Source organism: Coptis chinensis, chromosome 8, assembly GCF_015680905.1.
Source record: "Coptis chinensis isolate HL-2020 chromosome 8, ASM1568090v1, whole genome shotgun sequence".
In the NCBI taxonomy this organism is placed as follows: Eukaryota; Viridiplantae; Streptophyta; class Magnoliopsida; order Ranunculales; family Ranunculaceae; genus Coptis; species Coptis chinensis.
In genome coordinates this window covers 53,786,766-53,804,674 of record NC_141463.1, presented here as the reverse complement: position 1 = coordinate 53,804,674, position 17,909 = coordinate 53,786,766, and the positions used below count along the sequence as shown (strand labels likewise).

The 17,909-nt window shown below is 35.1% G+C and overlaps 1 long non-coding RNA gene and 1 pseudogene across 1 annotated transcript; one reads left to right on the top strand and one right to left on the bottom strand.

The window, feature by feature from the left end:
• Positions 1-6,045: 6,045 nt before the first annotated feature.
• Positions 6,046-9,324, top strand: LOC147481946 (uncharacterized). Its single transcript, XR_015205214.1, has 4 exons — positions 6,046-6,103; positions 6,179-6,301; positions 7,352-7,448; positions 9,197-9,324. It is a non-coding gene; the product is annotated as an uncharacterized LOC147481946 (long non-coding RNA).
• On the bottom strand, positions 8,049-9,179 carry LOC147481947 (cyclin-D3-1 pseudogene; annotated as a pseudogene).
• Positions 9,325-17,909: the final 8,585 nt, after the last annotated feature.

Sequence of the window (17,909 nt, the reverse complement as noted above, 5' to 3'; positions counted from 1 at the left end):
ATTCTCATCTCGATACCAAGACAGAAAATTATGATTCAAGGGAAAAGCTATATATGGAAGTATGTCGATATTAAACCTAAGTATCGATACTACTTTTGGTTGGAGTGGTATCGAAAGTCGAATTTGATTTTTAAATATTGCTAAGTATCGATACTATTATGGTTGGAGTGGTATCGAAAGTTGAATTTGATTTTTAAATATTGCTAAGTATCGATACTACTTTTGGGTTGGAGTGGTATCGAAAGTCGAATTTGATTTGCCAAATTTTTTTTAAGTATTACTAAGTATCGATACTACTTTGGGTTGGAGTGGTATCGAAACTCAGATATAATTTTTCAAAGTATTACTAAGTATCAAACATATTGCATATATAAGTAGATGGTAGCAAGCAAAAAGATCTTTTTGAATAATTCAAAAGGAGTTTAAAATAGTCAAAAGAGATAGCCAAGCCATTGTATCAATATTACAATTACAAAACATCAGAGCAAAGAGACTAGAGTTGGGTTGAGGTTTTAGTTTGGTTTACATCAAGGCATGGGGTCTCAAGAAGGGTATTGAGGGCATCTCGCACTTTGGGTCCATCCAAATAGCTGGTTGTACTGATGAAGGAGTCAGGATTGAAAAGTGGAGTAGCTGCTTTAATCTCGGCATTATCAGCAACTGGTGAAGCAAAATATACAACATCTGTATCCAGATCATGGGCAGTGTCGGAGGGCATCTCATTCTCGTCATCAGAATCAAGATTATATTCTTTGATAAGATCAGCGGGAAGATGTGGTCTAAAGCTCTTCATGGTGTCAACACAATATTGCATGTGCTCAGTTTGAGTAACCAGCTTGAGATGGGCCTCCTTCAGCTTAGCCTCCAGATCAGTTTTTTGGGATACCCATTCTTTTTTCTCATTGACAAAGTTGGTTTTTTCTTGTGCAAGTTTTTTCTCCATACTTTCATAAGAGCTTTGCAGTTTCTTATTCAACTTGGTATGCTCGTCAAGATATTTCTTCATCTCGTCAGCATGTTTTTTATGGGCTTTCTCTAGAGAGTGTTGAAGTTGTTCTTTTTCTTTCTTCAATTGGTCATTCTCTTCCCTATAACAACGAAAGCTAGCAATTTCATTATCAAACTAGCCGACAGCGGTAACTTTTAGTAAGGCCAGCGATAAATACTTACTTTTTCGATAGAAGAACACAAAAGTTGGAAGCGTTCATCTATACCAATTTCAGACATTGCGGATCTATCTTGAGGAAGGATGGTATTCAGGAGAAGAGCTTTTCCGAGGCCAGGTATCGGAGGATTAGAAAACAGAGAAGCAGACTTCGGAACCCTTTTCTGGTTTCGAAGAACAAGATCAACCAAAAAGTCTTCAGATGGAGAAGAAGAGCCAGAGGCAGTAGTTTTAGTAGTGGTGGGCTTAGCTGAAGATTTGGAGGGCACATGAACAGGTTCAATACTGGTGGTCGTTTTTGCAGCCTTAGTTATCCTTGAGGTTGGTGGTGCTTTAGTATGGCAAGGTTATTTTCTTTTCGAGGAATGAAGATCAATGTCAACGTTTTTTTCTTTGGAAGAGGTGGGAGCTTGGGAAGAACTGCCACCTGTTGATTTTTTCTTGCTCAGAAACTTGTCCAGAGATTTGGATGTCATATTTGTGTACAATAAGCAGTGGTGATCAAACACATCTTGCAAAAAGGGATAATTATAGAAGTCTGGAATTTCTTGATTGATCTTGGGAAAGAGATCTTCAGTCATTTTAAAACTAGTTATCACATAATCAAAGTAACATCGAGGAGTATTTACAGGTAATTCAGAAGCATCAAAAGTTTTCCTAAATCCTTTTTCATATGAGCAAGGTTGTAATGAAAAAGGGGCAGTTTGGGAGGGGATAGCAGGTTGGGAAGGTGAAGGATTTTGACCTTTAAGCACATTACTTTTTAAGTAATATAAAGGAGCAACATAGTTGTCGACATCTTGTAACACGACCTTCGAGGTAGGGTTGCCATATCTATCAGCACCAGTTCTAACTGATATTTCTTCTTCAGTGCCTTTTAGAAGATCCATCACTCTAGTGGATTCTCCAAGACTTCTCAGCGATGCAGGTTTTTGTACTGAAACAAGGTCACAACAATAAACCAATCAGATAACCGGTCCGAGATAGAGGGTCGAAAGATTGGTTCAGGAAAGGGGATTCGTAAAATAACGTACCTCCAACGTTAAAAGTAGGATGGGTCAAGGATGGCACAGTGATTAAAGCAGATGACTCCCATTGCCCAGAAATAATGATAGGATATAATGGCCATCTGAAGTCACTATCTTAATTTTTTCTTATGATGCCTGCGCGATTGCTCCGTTTTTTGGGATAAAAGTAGCCGCTAGGCTCCGGTACACCGTTTTTATTCTTTTCAACACGTTCGACAAAGGTATAGTGTTTTTGAATGTCGACAAGGCGGATTTTTTGGGATGCCCGTACATCGGATTCAAGTTGAGAATTATAATAGTTACAAATGTACAGTAATCTCCAAAAATTGCATGTGCCTTGGCTGGGAGAGATGGTCAGATAGTTTAATACTGATCGATCGAGGTCAGATAAGGGAAATCGCAAACCAGCAGCTAGTTGCCCAACAGTGATGATGGTGGTTTGGGGATCGCCACTTTGGCATCTAGTCCCTTTCTTATATCCAGCATAGTGTCGAAGGTTGACAGCATCTGGGATCTGGTAGGCAGCTCTAACTATGTCTAAATTGGGTCTTTTTGGAAAGCAAGGATTCAAGCCACTACTCCATATACTATCATTGTCCATAACTTTGTGTTCGGACTCCAAGGTCGCAATATCAAAGGGATGACATGGTAAGCCTTCAACAATATACGTTGTGCGCCACTCGGGTACGTCAGTTATAGTTCTTTGTGATGTCGAAGCTGAGGAGGATGAGCTATTTCGAGTTGCAGACTCGGTACTTTCGTTCGACATGTCGGTATCATTAAAAACAATAAATTTTTTATTAGAATTATATCCTTTATCTGTGCTACTATCAATATACTCTGTATAATTGTATAATATATTATTTGACAAGATATCGAGGTTTCGAGATGACAATGTCGGGTTTCGAGGTAAGGATGTGTGTCTCAAAAGCATGCGTTCTTGACGTCGAAGCCATGATTGTTTCGAGAGGGTACGCCTAAAGTTAATACAAGTTTTTCTCCTAGTCATACTGTCAAAAATTATAATTCAAGGTCTAGTTAGTATAGGGATACACAAATAGCACGTTTGAACTCAAAACCCTAATCCTAAATTCTAGTAATTTGGAAAGGGGAACAGATGCAATTCTTCAAGATAATTAAAGACAACGATAAAGTTTTTTCCAGAAAGTAGCATATTAAGCATTTATTTTAACTAACCTGACAAGTGTGCAGAAAGATTTGGTGATGAAGACAGCGAATAGAACCAAGTTCAAGCTTTTCAGGTTGCTAATGGTGGTGGGGTTGGAGTGTCTCAAGTCTTTTTTGTGAATAAGTGAAGAGAGAGAAAGCGATTGAAAATTTTTATATCTGATATTTCGTGATAATTGTTCAGTTTCTAAGTGTAACTGCTTGATATTTTCAAATTTTGAATTTTCAAATTTTCAAATTTGATTTATGATTCTTGAAGCATTCAAATTTTTCATGGTCGAAATTTAAAAGTTTCGAGAGGGGACGATGTCGTGGGCAAATATCGTCAACCCGATATTCCAGCCCGATATAAATGTCGATATTTCGTATGTTATTTTGTATGTTGCAAGTTTAAAGCGGGAAAGGAAGGAAGAAGAAGAGAATGGACACGTGGCATAACGTGATTGGACAAGGCTATAAAGGCAGCACTATATAAAGACTGGTAGAGGAAGAAATAAGGACACTAGATTCATTCTAAAAAGATCTGAAAAACCAGAGCAGAGAGAGAGAGAGATAGCGACACTTGTAACCGATATTGCTACCAATTAATAAGATTTTATTACATTTTCAGTTTGATCTCTGTTCTTAGTTTGGATTAGTTCTTTGTGATCGATCTTTGAGAAACTTCTTTGCAAACTACAAGCACCACCCGGAGGAGGGTGAGGGACATTGATACGGTACCAACGCAGACTAAGGTTATTCCATTTGAGACCCAAACACAGAGCAATAGTTGCTTTGGTATCTTTCTCTTCTACACAGGCTTGCTCTATTATTACTACTACTTAAACTTTTCATCCCCAAGGTCCGTGATAAAAAATTATGTAAGGATTATGGAAGCTCTGTTACTGCTTGGGCTTCATCATCCCGGGTTTATCTCTTGTTCCACTTATTCTTTTTTTCTCATCGCTAAAATATATGGGACTGGACCGAGCATCCTTTATTTTCGGTCCCTTTTTTCTTTCCAAATTAGCCCTGATTAAGATAAACAAAACGGTCAATACCAAACACATCAAGTAAGGATACCAGCGTAGTTTTCAAGATAAGGTTTGCGTTTTTTTTTCCTTTCTCTAATCATTTTTTACAAACATGGCGATGGCGACCCGAACATTAACAATGATCTCTCAGTTTTTCAAGTCTACCAAGTCTAGTTTCGTTATTTTTTCTTCCCGCCACTGATGAGTTTCCTAGATCTCCTTCAACAACATCAACTAGTCCAACAAGCCAAAATGGAAGTGTAAAGTCCACTTCCAGAAGAAGAAATCCTTGAATATTATGTCAGTCCTCGGATGGTTGATAATTATGTTATGATTATAATCATTCATTTATTTCTAAATGGAATTGTTCTAATTACGAAGAAATGAATAATTTTACTTACTAATTAATTATCTTTGGCTTTGATTGCATCTACCATCCCAAGAAGTTTATGGTGATGAGGAAGAAGCAAGAAAACGAATGATTATGGCTTTTACTAGGCAAGGTTTCTATGGTTGATATAATGCTTTTCACCCTACACTACAACAGAAGGGCTCTTTTGCAGCGCACCCTTTTGCCACGCTAAAAATTTGTTGCTAAAACACATCTATTTAACGCGCCCGGCGGCCGCTAAATGTCTTTCGACTTATTTGCATTCACATATTGCAACGCCCTAGACCGTGACAAATGCTTGCTTTTATTATTTTTAAGAAACAATAACAAATATTTTTTAGAAATTTTAGCATTATAACGCAGCTTGTCGCGCCGCGACAATACATGGAATTATTTGCGCCAGATTCATTGCTATAATCTTTAGTCGATTTAATATTTCTGGTTTCTCAATATTTGGTATATATTTGTTGCGGCGATTGTGGCGTCACAATTGAACTCTTTCAATTTTCACAGCCTTCTTCGCGGGCTTTCTTTTGGGTTTTGGCTCGAACAAAATAACAAAATACTGAAAATAGAAATAACAACAGAATAACAAAACAAAAAAAAAAAAAAAAAAACCCTAAAATCACTTCTTCTCTCCAACTGCTCGCTCCCCTCTTTAGTTTCTTCAACAAATATTGCTATTGCTAGGTGGCTTCAATCTTCCACCCCCGAATTAAGGTAGTCTTCTTCTACATTTAAGATAATTCATATAAGCTTTCCATATTTCGCAATCTATTTTTTTTTTTCATATTACATATTAAATTTAAAAAAAGACTTTGTTTTCGGTTCTAGGATTGGGATTGGTGTTTTGATTTTAAGGTAATCTCCCACAACCAGAAAAACGTTAGTTTTGATTTTGGGTTTGTTGAAAGTTTCATTTTTTTTTTTCGATTAAAAGAATCTGTTGTTTCACGTACAATTAGATTCAACCGTCTCTGCTGGGGCAAGGCCGGATCTGGGACCACCGAAGAATTCTCCCTTGGTCTCATTCATTTGGTGGTCGTCGATGGCAAAGATCAACATTTGGAATCCCCTCTCTCTCATTCGGTAGTCTATTTCTCAATGCCTTTATTATTATGATTTTTATATTACCATCAACCGATCCATCCATTGTTTTCCTGTTATATCGGGATCCATTTAGGGTTTCTTCAATAACAACTACAAAATTCATTCCTTACTTAATAATAATTAATCAATTAATAAACGTTTATCCCTGCAGTTCACAGGATGTTGACCGTTCTCTTGTTGGACGCGTTTTCCAAAGCATACAGGCCCTGTAAGTTTTTCATAACCCCCGCCTACATCATCCTCTCTTGATTTCCTCACACTTTTACTTACCTCTGGGCTAAAGGTTCGTGGTCTCGAATTCAATACCAATTTGCCAAACCTTCTTGTATCTGGTGCTGTTGAAGGGGAAATCTGCATTTGGGACCTGGCAAATCCAGCAGAACCTACTCATTTCCCACCACTCAAGGTAACAAAACAACATTATTTCTCAATTGATGCATGCACTGTAAGATTGACAACAATTTCATCTTTGTCCGATTTTTGCCGTCTGAAGCTCAACTTATTTGACTCTTTTGTATGTAATGGAGTATCTAGTTAGTTATATATTAATGGCAGTGAGCTTTACCGGAGTGGCTTAGAGGGTTTCGTATAATTTTTCCATATCCTTATGTCTTAAACCTAGGTAGATCTTCTAATCCCGACAAACTAACTTGCAGAGCTACACTGCTTATTGGATCCAAATGTACAAAACGCCAAATTCTATCTATTATAGAATTCAAGGAGAACCAATTTAAAGCAAATTTGTAAAGAAAACGAGAATGAAATAAACAAGTAGTGAAGGAACCCCAAGAAATGAGAGAGAGAGAGAGAGAGAGAGAGAGAGAGAGCATTCGTTTCTGCGTTTGCACTGTTACTCATCCGCAGTCCTTTTTATTCCTTTTCACCCAAAACTTTGTCAGATATACCTTTTAAGTCCCTCCGCCAATCGACTTGCAAAGAGGAGAGTTATGTTACTGTTCACCACACCCGAATTTGTTTGTTCCTATACCTATTAAGTAAGCACCCCATTATTTGAGACTACAAGAATGACAAATTTTCCGTTATCATTCAGAAATATGGACTTTCAAATTGAATGTCATTCAAGTACAATATGGGAAATTTTCAGCTAGGCTCGGCATTTTTGTTTTGTTTTTATGTTTTGTGTTTTTGTTTTGGGGTGCTTTTTGGGAATTCTGTTTAGGCAACTAGAGTGCTTTAGGGAAATTGTAATCACCCTATCATTGTATATATTATTGTTACACATAGCGCTTTTAACTATTATTAGTTGTTCAAAGGTTTACCACTTCAAGCAGGTCAGTGAACTTAGCTTATGAACGTGCTACTTCTAGTAAATTTTAATGGAATCGGTATCTTCAAGTTGAACATGCTTTGTTGTTCCAACTGAATTCGACCTCCTTTAAGAAATGATTCTTGTCGAGATGAAACGCTTGCGATTTGACAGTGAAATATTGTGCAGAGTGTTGGATCTGGTGCGCAAGGAGAGGTTTCATTTTTGTCATGGAATCATAAGGTCCACCATATATTAGCATCCACTTCTAATAATGGTACCACAGGTGAGAAAGGGAAGACATTATCATTTCTGTATATTGATAATTGTGTGTTTTTTTTTTTCTTTGAATTCTTACTAATGCATGTTTTCATAAATAAGAATAATGGCTGAGACATAATAGTGTACTATATCAAATAGTTCATTCCCTCATCACTGTTCATTCTTTTCCAAGTCAAATGCCACACATCTCTGCTTTCCAATCTCCCTCTTCTCTTTATTCTCCAAAAACTGGTGATGGTGGGAGAAGTTTCCAATAATTTTCTCATACATGTGAAATGTGAATTAGGATTGGCTAGAAATGCAGAGATGGTGAAATTTGACTTGCACTTGAAGAACATATATGATGAAAACCACAATTCTTAATAGCATGGATCTTTGGTAGAATAAGAAATAATAAGAAAAGAAAGAGTGCTTAACGAGGACTAGTAATGACATCGACCGCTAAAACGATTGAAAGAAGTTGGCATCCGGAGCTCCCGGATTCTCGCTTTTTCTTGAACGGACACTTTGGAGAAGAAGATATCTTGAAGAACTCACGCTTTACGAATCGCGTTCGAGCTATCGAGCTGAAAAGACGATCAATTACTCCATTTGGGCTGCGGGTTCAAACCGATACTAGCGCTTTACAAGTGCAGCTCACATTCTCGGTTCTCCTTGATATCTCCGAAGTAGAGTCCAAGATAAGAACTGCACTCATCCAGCTTTGTCGATTGATTTTAAGGATATCCATAAGCTGGTTCTCGATACTTTCGGTGGGATTACAAGGTTCAACCTCCTTGATAACATGCGGCATTGTTGCAAGCAAGTGAAGGGAGATAACAAAACGGACCTCGAATCAAGAATGATTTAAGCAAACGTTCACACCTCTTCATAAACTCCCAATGAAGATTATTCTTCAATCCAAGCCTCCTTATTATGTGATCAAGAAATGAAAGTGGTGTAACTTGATTCATCCTCCAATGAAGAGTAGAAAGTACCAGAAGCTCCATTCTCTGAATAGATTTGGCTTCAAACACATACTTTGTTTCTTCCACTTGCAGATCTAAGAGAAGGGGAACTTGGGTCTCTTCCACCTTAGCAGCAACAGAAAGACAAGCTACAGCAGCAAGTTGAGTCATCCATGGCTTATCTTTCTGAAAATGAAGGCTTGACATGAATCTATCAAGATAGTTAGTTAATGCAAAGAAGAACCGCAGTGAGTGCAGAGAAACCATAGTAAAAGGCGTCAACTTTTAACATCCACTCAACACCTTCTTTACGAGCTAAAACAAGACTTGAGTCAATATCGAAGTTACTTGTGTTAATAAGAAGATGGGGTTCTTTTTCTTTAGAAAAGAGTGATACAAGCTCTTCATCTTCCCAAAACAAGTCTTGTTCTAATAAGAAAGTAGTTGGGTTTGTTGTTTCATTAGTAACATTACTATTCTCACACTCACTCTCTTCTCCTTCTTCCAAACGTTCTTCTTCACAGTATAGTGCATCAAGAAGATAGAGACGGTGCTGGCTTGATGATTGTTGTTGTTGTTCGTTTTGAGGTGCCATCTTCTTCTGGGAAGAAGAGGTTTAAGGCTCTATACATTATAAGCCATACAAGGTTGAGCAGCTTACACACTCACACATCTTCTTCTCTCTCACACTCACTCTCACTCACACATCTTCTTCTCTCTCACACTCACTCTTTTTCCTCTGTGTCAGTTTAGTTTCAATGCATATTATTTATTTTTGAATATGGCTATACCGTTGGTATTTCAGTTGTTTGGGACTTAAAGCGGCAAAAGCCAATGATCAGGCAAGATACAAACTTGTGACTGGAAAATATCTTTGGCAAATTTTCATCTTATGTTCCATTGCATGATTGGTTGTGATCTTTGTGTCATTAAGCTTTTATGGATTCAAATCGAAGACGGTGCTCTTCTTTTTGGTGGAACTGGATGTTGCCACACAATTCATTGTTGCATCCGATGACGATAGCTCACCTTCTCTTATAGTACGCTTCTCTTGACATTTATCTTATCTATGACCTGGTTTTCAAGATTCTGTGTACTTAGCTTGGTATGTTTCTCTGATCTTTACCCACAGCTTTGGGATGTGAGGAATACAATATCACCAGTGAAGGAGTTTGTGGGCCACACAAAAGGTATGAGACATCACTGTTTCATTTTTATTATTTATTTTTTCCAATTAATTTAATTCCAGTGGCCTACTGGTAAGGACTTGGGAGGTTGGGCCCAAGGTCTAGGGTTCAATTCCCGCCTTTACTGGGGAAAAGGGAATTTAAAGGATTAGGAATAAAGTTATACTATAAAAAAATAAGTCTTGAAAATATTGTCGTCATCATATTGATATCGCGAAGTTAACCTTGGATGGCTATATATGTATACAAAATTTCTCTTGCTTTCTTTTCTCTTTCTTCATTTATATTTTTTAAGTCGGTTAAGTTTTTATTATGTGTGTTTTCCTTGGCTGGTAAACTTGGGTGCTTTGTTTTAATCAAAATCTGGAATAGCTATTTCTGTGGCAATGTCGAGTTCTCTTCATATAATTGGATGTGTTTGTTTCAAATAAAACATCTTGACCATATTTATCCAATTATTTTCTACACCGGATGTAATCGCGAATGTCATGGTGTCCGATCGACAACTCTTTTTGCTAAATTGCAAAATACAATAGGACTATTTCTTTGGGATACAATCTCGGGAGAGGTGGGAATGTTTTATTTTCATATTTAGTGCTACTTCTTTTTTGGCTCTTTGTTATTCAACCATTTGTGCTCCTAGATTCTTGTTAACATTATTGTCCGCGACTTGGCTATAGTTTTTCGATGTCAACAATATTGGCTTTATATTAAATTTGGTGCAGATAGTATGTGAATTACCTCCACGGAACCAACTGGAATTTTGATATTCACTGGTATCCAAAGATCAGGGGTTGATATCGGCCCTCCTCTTTGATGGGAAAATTGGCATTTATAATGTTGAGGTATGGACATTCTACAATGCATGTACAACTAGTTTTTGGAGACATTGTTTGACAAGGCTTCATCCGAGTTTTATACTTTTATTTGCATATTGTCGAAGAAAAATAACTGGATTGTTAGAATTAGACATTTTGCATGCTTGATTGAAGGTTGTAAAATAACCGGATTGTTAGAATTTTACATTTTGCATGGAAGATTGAAGGTTGTAAAATGGCTCGAAGAGACAGGAAGTCGTCCCTACTTCATATTAGCAATCGACAAGTTAGAACCTAAAAAAGAAAAGATACTAGAAATAGACAAGAGAACAAAACCTGAAAACCCACCTTTTATTTTGAGAATACAGGAAGCATCCCACGGCCGATACCTTTACATCTGACTCTGCCATCTGTTGGAACTAATTTTTGTAATTGAGCTTGTTTGCTTGATTTACTTGATGTTTAGCCTTGTTTATTTTATTGTTTTATTGGTGATAACTTTATGACACAAGGTTTTTTAATGGTTTGGCATTTACATGTACAATTTAGTTCAAAATCTATTAGCTTTTGGCTATTTTTGTCTTCTTATTTGATCTATGTCTTCATGAATGTGATCGAGTTATAACTTTGATAAGTTCTTTCTAAGTTTTTGGCCATGGGCACCAATTTACTCATATAGGAGGTGCATAGTTTCACATACATTGCCAACTTGAGTGTATTTTAGGTTTATTAATGTTTCTAATAAATTTACTTAAGTAATTTTTTTAATTTGTTTGTTGCATTGGGTCGGTCGCTTGAAGTAGTAGAATCAAGAAGAAGCTCCGAGTGGATGCTGCTCAAATTAGCATGCTATAGACATTATTTGTGGAATTTTAGTTTTGAATAATTCGTCTAAATTTAGTTGAACGTTGTTAAGATTATGTGAGATGATGTTTTTTTGCAAAAAATAGTTATGTGAATTCTTTAAGATCTTTTGTATTGAATGATTTAGCATTACAGATGTGTTATATAAAAATTGTTTTGGGCAGGATTATGTAAATGGAAATATATAGGTATATGTATGAATTGCACAATCTGTAATGTTAAATGCGTCCCAAATAAAGCGTGTGTTTTTCTGAAATTTATATCATTCGCAACAATTTTAGTGTAACTAAAGCTTTGATTCTACCGTAACGTAGACATTTTTGCCACACTTTGGTGTGTGGCTAAATTATATAGGCGTCTTTTGCCCTTCAAATGTTCACTAAATATTCAAGCTTCCCAAGATTGTGTAGCCAAATATTTAAACTTTTCGCAACGGAAATAGTGTAGCAAAAGGTTGCCTTTTGTGACGCCTAGTTGTGTAGCTAAATGTATCACTTTTGCAACGCCATCCTAGTTGTTACAAGCTCACTTTTGCGACGTCAAGCGTTGCAAATAGTTTGAAATTTTTTTGCAATTAATTTAATTTTCATAAATGAAGTAGCAACGGAATTAGTGTATTAGCAGCGTCCACAGGCGTCGCAACAAACTAAGAACATTTGCCATGCCACTTTTGGCGTTGCATTTGAGTATTTGAGACGCACTTTTTAGCAACGCCTTTGCAACGCCATCTGGTGCGTTGCGACAGATCTTTTGCCACGCTCAAAGGCACCTTTAGCGATGGGGTATGGCGTTGCTAAAACCATGTTCTGTTGTAGTGTAGGAAATATCCTCTCTCTTTTATTTATTTTTGTTTCCTGGTCAAGTAAAAGCATATCAACTGTCAGGAAAGGTTACAATGTTGGTTGAGAAAGATTATAATTCTCTCCATCTGTTCAAACTGGCGCTTCCTAATGATACAAGCTTTCCTTCCTATACTTCTAGTAAATTTCTCGCTAATAGAATAATTGCAGCTACAACTAGACGACCTACCTGATAGTGCGTGCTATCGTTTTTACTGCTACATTCCTATAAACAAGGCATACCAGCTTGAAGGTACAACAACCTTTGAACCGTTACTGTTGTGTATATCCTATCATTTTACTTCCCGAATTAATTGGTTAATCTGTTTTTGCTTGAAATTGCTCCGAAATTTTCAAGTGAGCTTGTGATCAAGGTAAGTTGTTTTGAAACATCTTGTTCAACTCACGTATGTTGGATTTTATTGAATCCCTAAAGTTGTCCCACAATGGACACATGTCATGTATAATTAATGGTTTACATGACATGGGCTTATATGATGAAATATCCAAATTCATATTAATATTTTGGCAATTAGAAGTTGTGTCTAATTATAGTCTAATTTTTATAGAAAATTAGAATCATTGTCCAATTAAGGAAACTGTCATCTCCCGCCTTTTCTCTATATACACATGCCTCATAGTTGTGTATTATGTCATGAAGTTAAGAAAAACACATTAGGGTTAGAGAATAGACTTAGGGTGAGAAACAAGTTCTCCTTTTGTCGTTCTACAAGTTTCATTCATTAAAGCTATGGATTAAGGTATGTTTATTTACATTTAATCATTGATTTATTATTATTATAATATTGGTGAGTTCATGCAATTCAAGATCTTGGTTTACATTTAAGAATATGTTTACATGTGGTATCAGTCGCCTTGTTGCCTTGTTGTGAATCGTATGTTTCTCCCGTTACAAATACGAACTTTAATATTTAATTTATATTGAGGGTATTATGATCTAATTGAACTGCAAAAACTTTGTTTGTATATATCAGTTTTTGTCAGGTTTTAAGAACTCTCACCCTCTCATTACTGTAAGGTCCATGATTCTTGATTGAGATTTAGTTTTTCGGGATTTCGATCGTCACCGTAAAACATCATGTTTTCTGTTAAAACCTTGTCTTGACAAATCAAGCTTTTGTTTTCCATTATAGTGAAGTATAATCAGTTAAGTAATTCTTACTGCTTGTTTTTCACCGATATTATGCGTATACTTGAACTACTACGAATTGCTCATGTTGGGGTTATTTTTTTGTCAGAAATTGAATTTTTTTTATATGCTGATATACTGATATTATAGTTTTAATCACCTATGATGATATCGTGGTTATTAAGGGACCATAGTATATTTGCTAGCAAATGGTGTGTATGGGTCTGTTCAAGGGTTAAAGTCGATGGTTCGTTAAGTTGTTTTGGTGGTGATCGGCCGCCAGAATTCATGTGATTGTTTTATCCATAATTGATTTGTTTTATCTGCATGGTAAAATATGTATTTCCGTTTTGATGATGTGTTTTTTTTTATTATTTTGCAAAGTTGAAAGTCTGTTCATACCTATCTTTATATATATATAATAGCAGTCCCTTTTCGGGCTCATTGGGGTTGTCCACGTAAGCAGGGGGATTAAGAAAAAATATGAGAAAAAAAATAGTAAGTAAGAGTCTCAATTAATTATGTTTCCTACTTTCCTTTATATACTAAATCTCTTTTCAAGAGTCCTAATTAATTATGTTTCATGTTTCCTAATCTATACACATCCAAACAAAGAATAATAAGGATTACCGGAGAGACTCTCTTCTTCAAGAGTCCTAATTAATTATGTTTCATGTTCCTAATCTATACACATCCAAACAAAGAATAATAAAGATTACAGAAGAGACTCTATTCAAATCAGGAGAAAAAAATTGCTAATAAAAAAGCTAGAGAAACAAGTTGCGAGAAAAAAACTTAATAGGAACTAAAAGTCCCAATTCTTGAACTTCTAAGTATCCCATATTCTCGAGTTCTTCAATTTACAACTATTATGCTGATTTCAAAAGTCTTCTTTCTCTACCTCCCCAGTATGTGCTGATTTCAAAAATCTTCTTTCTTTTGATTTGTGTTTACCATAAAGTTTGGAGTGTTAAGGGAGAAGATAATGCAGGTCTAACATTAGTACGTTTGACTGAAACTTCCGAGATTGACAAACCATACATTTTAGGTATATATACCAACCTTAACTGTTTATCAACTCAATCTACTTCCTCATCTAGGGAGAAGGTTAAGTTATTTATTTTAGTCGTCACTATCTATATACTATCCACATATTTTAGTATGTTCCATAAGAACGTTAGTAAGTGGATCTAAAGTTTTAAACCTTACATGTATAGTTTTGGAGCTTTGAACTTCTCCTTCATATGAGCAATTCTTGATCAATAAAAATTTTCAAGTAACTATTTTCACTCATCTACTAGCTGTATTTTATATAATGTGTTTAAGACTTATATTTCCTTTTTCTGTAGTTATTAGCATGCCCCATCCATGCTAACGGATAAACTTCTTTTGACATAATATTAAGATTTCAGTGCATCCTAAAGATGTAAATGTAGTTACTTATTGATGGATCTGATAACCAAGTGTTTTTTTTTCCATATTCTATATTGTTTTTATTTGTTTCAATATGTGGTTGTTATTTTTTATTCTTCACTCTTAATTTCCTAAGAGCATTTCTAGACCAATTCGTGCTTGGGTAGACATCAATGATTCTATCCATAATATCTTTAGAAGTTTAAGTCATCCAAACTTACTTTCATGGTTGTTATTTGGTTATATTTGTATAATATGATAAGTTCATGGTCGTTGTTTAAATTTTGAATGGGGTTATTGGTGTTAGTAGTGTACTCAAGTGGGAATGAATTATTTTGTATATGTTTAAGGTTTGTGTGTTAGTAGCTTGCATGCCAATGGTATTTTGGAGTAGATAAATTTCTCAGGGAGTGTCAGTGGCACTGCCAGAAATAGGAGATTCTTACATGGAAACACAAATAGAAGATTCTTCAACAGAAGGTGAGTTAGTAGACTAAATGAGGTTTTTTTATTATTTTAGGGTATGTTTTTAGGGTATTTTTAAGAGATTCTTCAATAGGAGATTTTTAGGGTATAATAATAATAATAATAAGTAAACCTCGCAAATCTGATACGATATAACTGAGTTAGATTGTGTTTTGTGAAGTTGTTGGACTATATATTCAAAACTAGCTTGAAACTGTACTTCTAAATTTTTTGGTCGCACTAATTTTATTGTGTACATATGTTTATGTTGGAACATTTGTGTCGTTCAGACTACCATTCTTCAAATGCATACGTAAAGTAAAATGATGTAAACCTACATGATAATATAGATACTTGAGGGAAACCAAAATGTTCCATGATCATGTACCATAATAGTTAAGTAATATGCTCATATGGATTTATTTTCTTAAAATTAAAGTTTAGGCACACAACATAATTCATATTTGATATTTCTTAAATTTTGTGGGAGTCGGTTTCCCCAATTTTTCGGTTCACAAGTTAATGTTTAATGTATCTTAAAGTCAAAGCAATCGGTACTGCGTTTTTCGACCCAGTTGGGTACGTTTGATTGATTTTCTAACCTGATTGTTTTGTATGTTCTTAGATTCAGGTGTGCTATTAATATAATATAATGCTGATTTTCTTTCACATGTGTTGCTTTACTATATTTTTGTTAGCCTTAAGCTACTTTATTGGTACTTTCATCCCACTTACAATTACAAAAGGAAGGATTTCTTAGCACTTGGTTTCTTTTGCAACAAATCGAAGACGAAAAATCTAAAAAAGCATCACATTTTGGGTATGAATTTGAAGGTCTTGGTTCTCTAAGTCATGGCTCAGTTCTGAAGGTTGGATGACTCATTGATTCTTATCTAGCGAAAATTGCGCCTGATCCATATCTAGATCTACGGAAATTCATTGATATCATTGAAATCTTGCTTGACTATGCCCGAGTTATTGATGATGGACTCTACAAAGCAGCTGATATATATTTAAAGGCAACTTATCCAACTTTTTGTTTTTGTTAGTGTTGTAGTCTGAATTCATTTCTAATATAGAGTGATACTGTGATTCAGTGTTAATTCGACTATTTCTTATGCTTTACTTCATTTTAATTTGTGATGGGGTTCTAATTAATAGATTTCTTTTGTAGAACAAAATTGAAATTTTTATCACAGGTTTGTTTTGAAATTTTCATGTTTTTAAGAGTGGTTTTTTTTTTTTTTTTTTTTGTAATTGCACTATTAGTAAATTAAGTATTTATTTGCCTTCTATCACAGACCACATTCCACATTTGTCTCTATTGGTTTTCAAATATTAAACCATGAAGAGGAGTACCTGAGTTTTTTGGAAAAAAGGTCATTGAATCAATAAACATATCAGTGCTCATGCTCTTTACGTGCTAACATGAATTAGCAAACGATGAACATTCTTATTATCTGCTTTGAGGACATAACAATAAATAAAAGTTGGTATTACACACCAACTTTGATAATTATCAGGAAATCAGAAACTAGACACAAATGCATTGAACCAACCCACCCCAAAAAATAATTAATGGGAAATAGGATAGTAATGAGAAATCGGAAAATGGATGCAACACTACATTAAACTAACTCAGAATAATTAACGGGAAATAGGAAAATGGATGCAACACTGCATTGAACAAACCTCAAAGAAAAATTAATGAGTAATCGGAAAATAGATGTGAGTACATTGAACTAACCTCAAAGAATAATTAATGGGAAATTAGAGACTGGATGCAACACTACAATGAACTAACGTCAAAGAATAACTAAAGGGTAACTGGAAATAGGAGACTGGATGTAAATGCATCGAACTAATCTCAAAGAGTTATTATTGCAAAATCGGGAAATTAGATGCAAATGCATTGAACCAGCCAACGTCAAATAATATTAATGGGAAATCGGAAACTTGATGCAAATACATTGAAGAAATCTCAAAAAATAGTTAACAGGAAATCGAAAATTTGATGCAAATGCATCGAACTAACCTCAAAGAATAATTAGTGGAAAATTGGAAACTGGATGCAACTGTATTGAACTAACGCCAAAGAAAAGTTAACAAGAAATCAAAAATTGTATAAAAATGCATTTAACTAACCTCAAAGAATAATTAACAGAAAATAAAAAAAACTAGATATAACTGCATAAACTAACCTCAAATAAATAATTAACGATAAATAAAAAATTGGATGCAAATTCATTAAACTATCCTCAAAGAATAATTGACGTGAAATTGGAAACTGGATTCAAATGAATTTAACTAACCTCAAAGAATAATTAACGGAAAATTAGAAGTTGGATGCAACTGCACTGAACCAAAGAATAATTAACATGACATCGAAAATTGGATACAAATCCAGCTAACTAACCTCAAAGAATAATTAATGGGAAATCGGAAGCTGGATGCAAATGCATCGACTAACCTCAAAGAATAATTAACGGGAAATCAAAAACTTGATACAAATGCATTGAGCTAACCTCAAAAAATAATTAGTGGGTTGAAAATTGAAAATTGGATGCAAATGTAATGAACTAACCTCAAAGAATAATTAACGGTAAATCGGAAACTGGATGCAACACTGCAATGAACTAACCTCATAGAATAATTAACGGGAAATCGAAAATTGGATGTAACACTGCAATGAACTAACCTCAAAGAATAATTAACGGGAAACCAGGAACTGGATACAAGTACATTGAAGTATTGAACTAATTAACCTCAAAGAATAATTGAC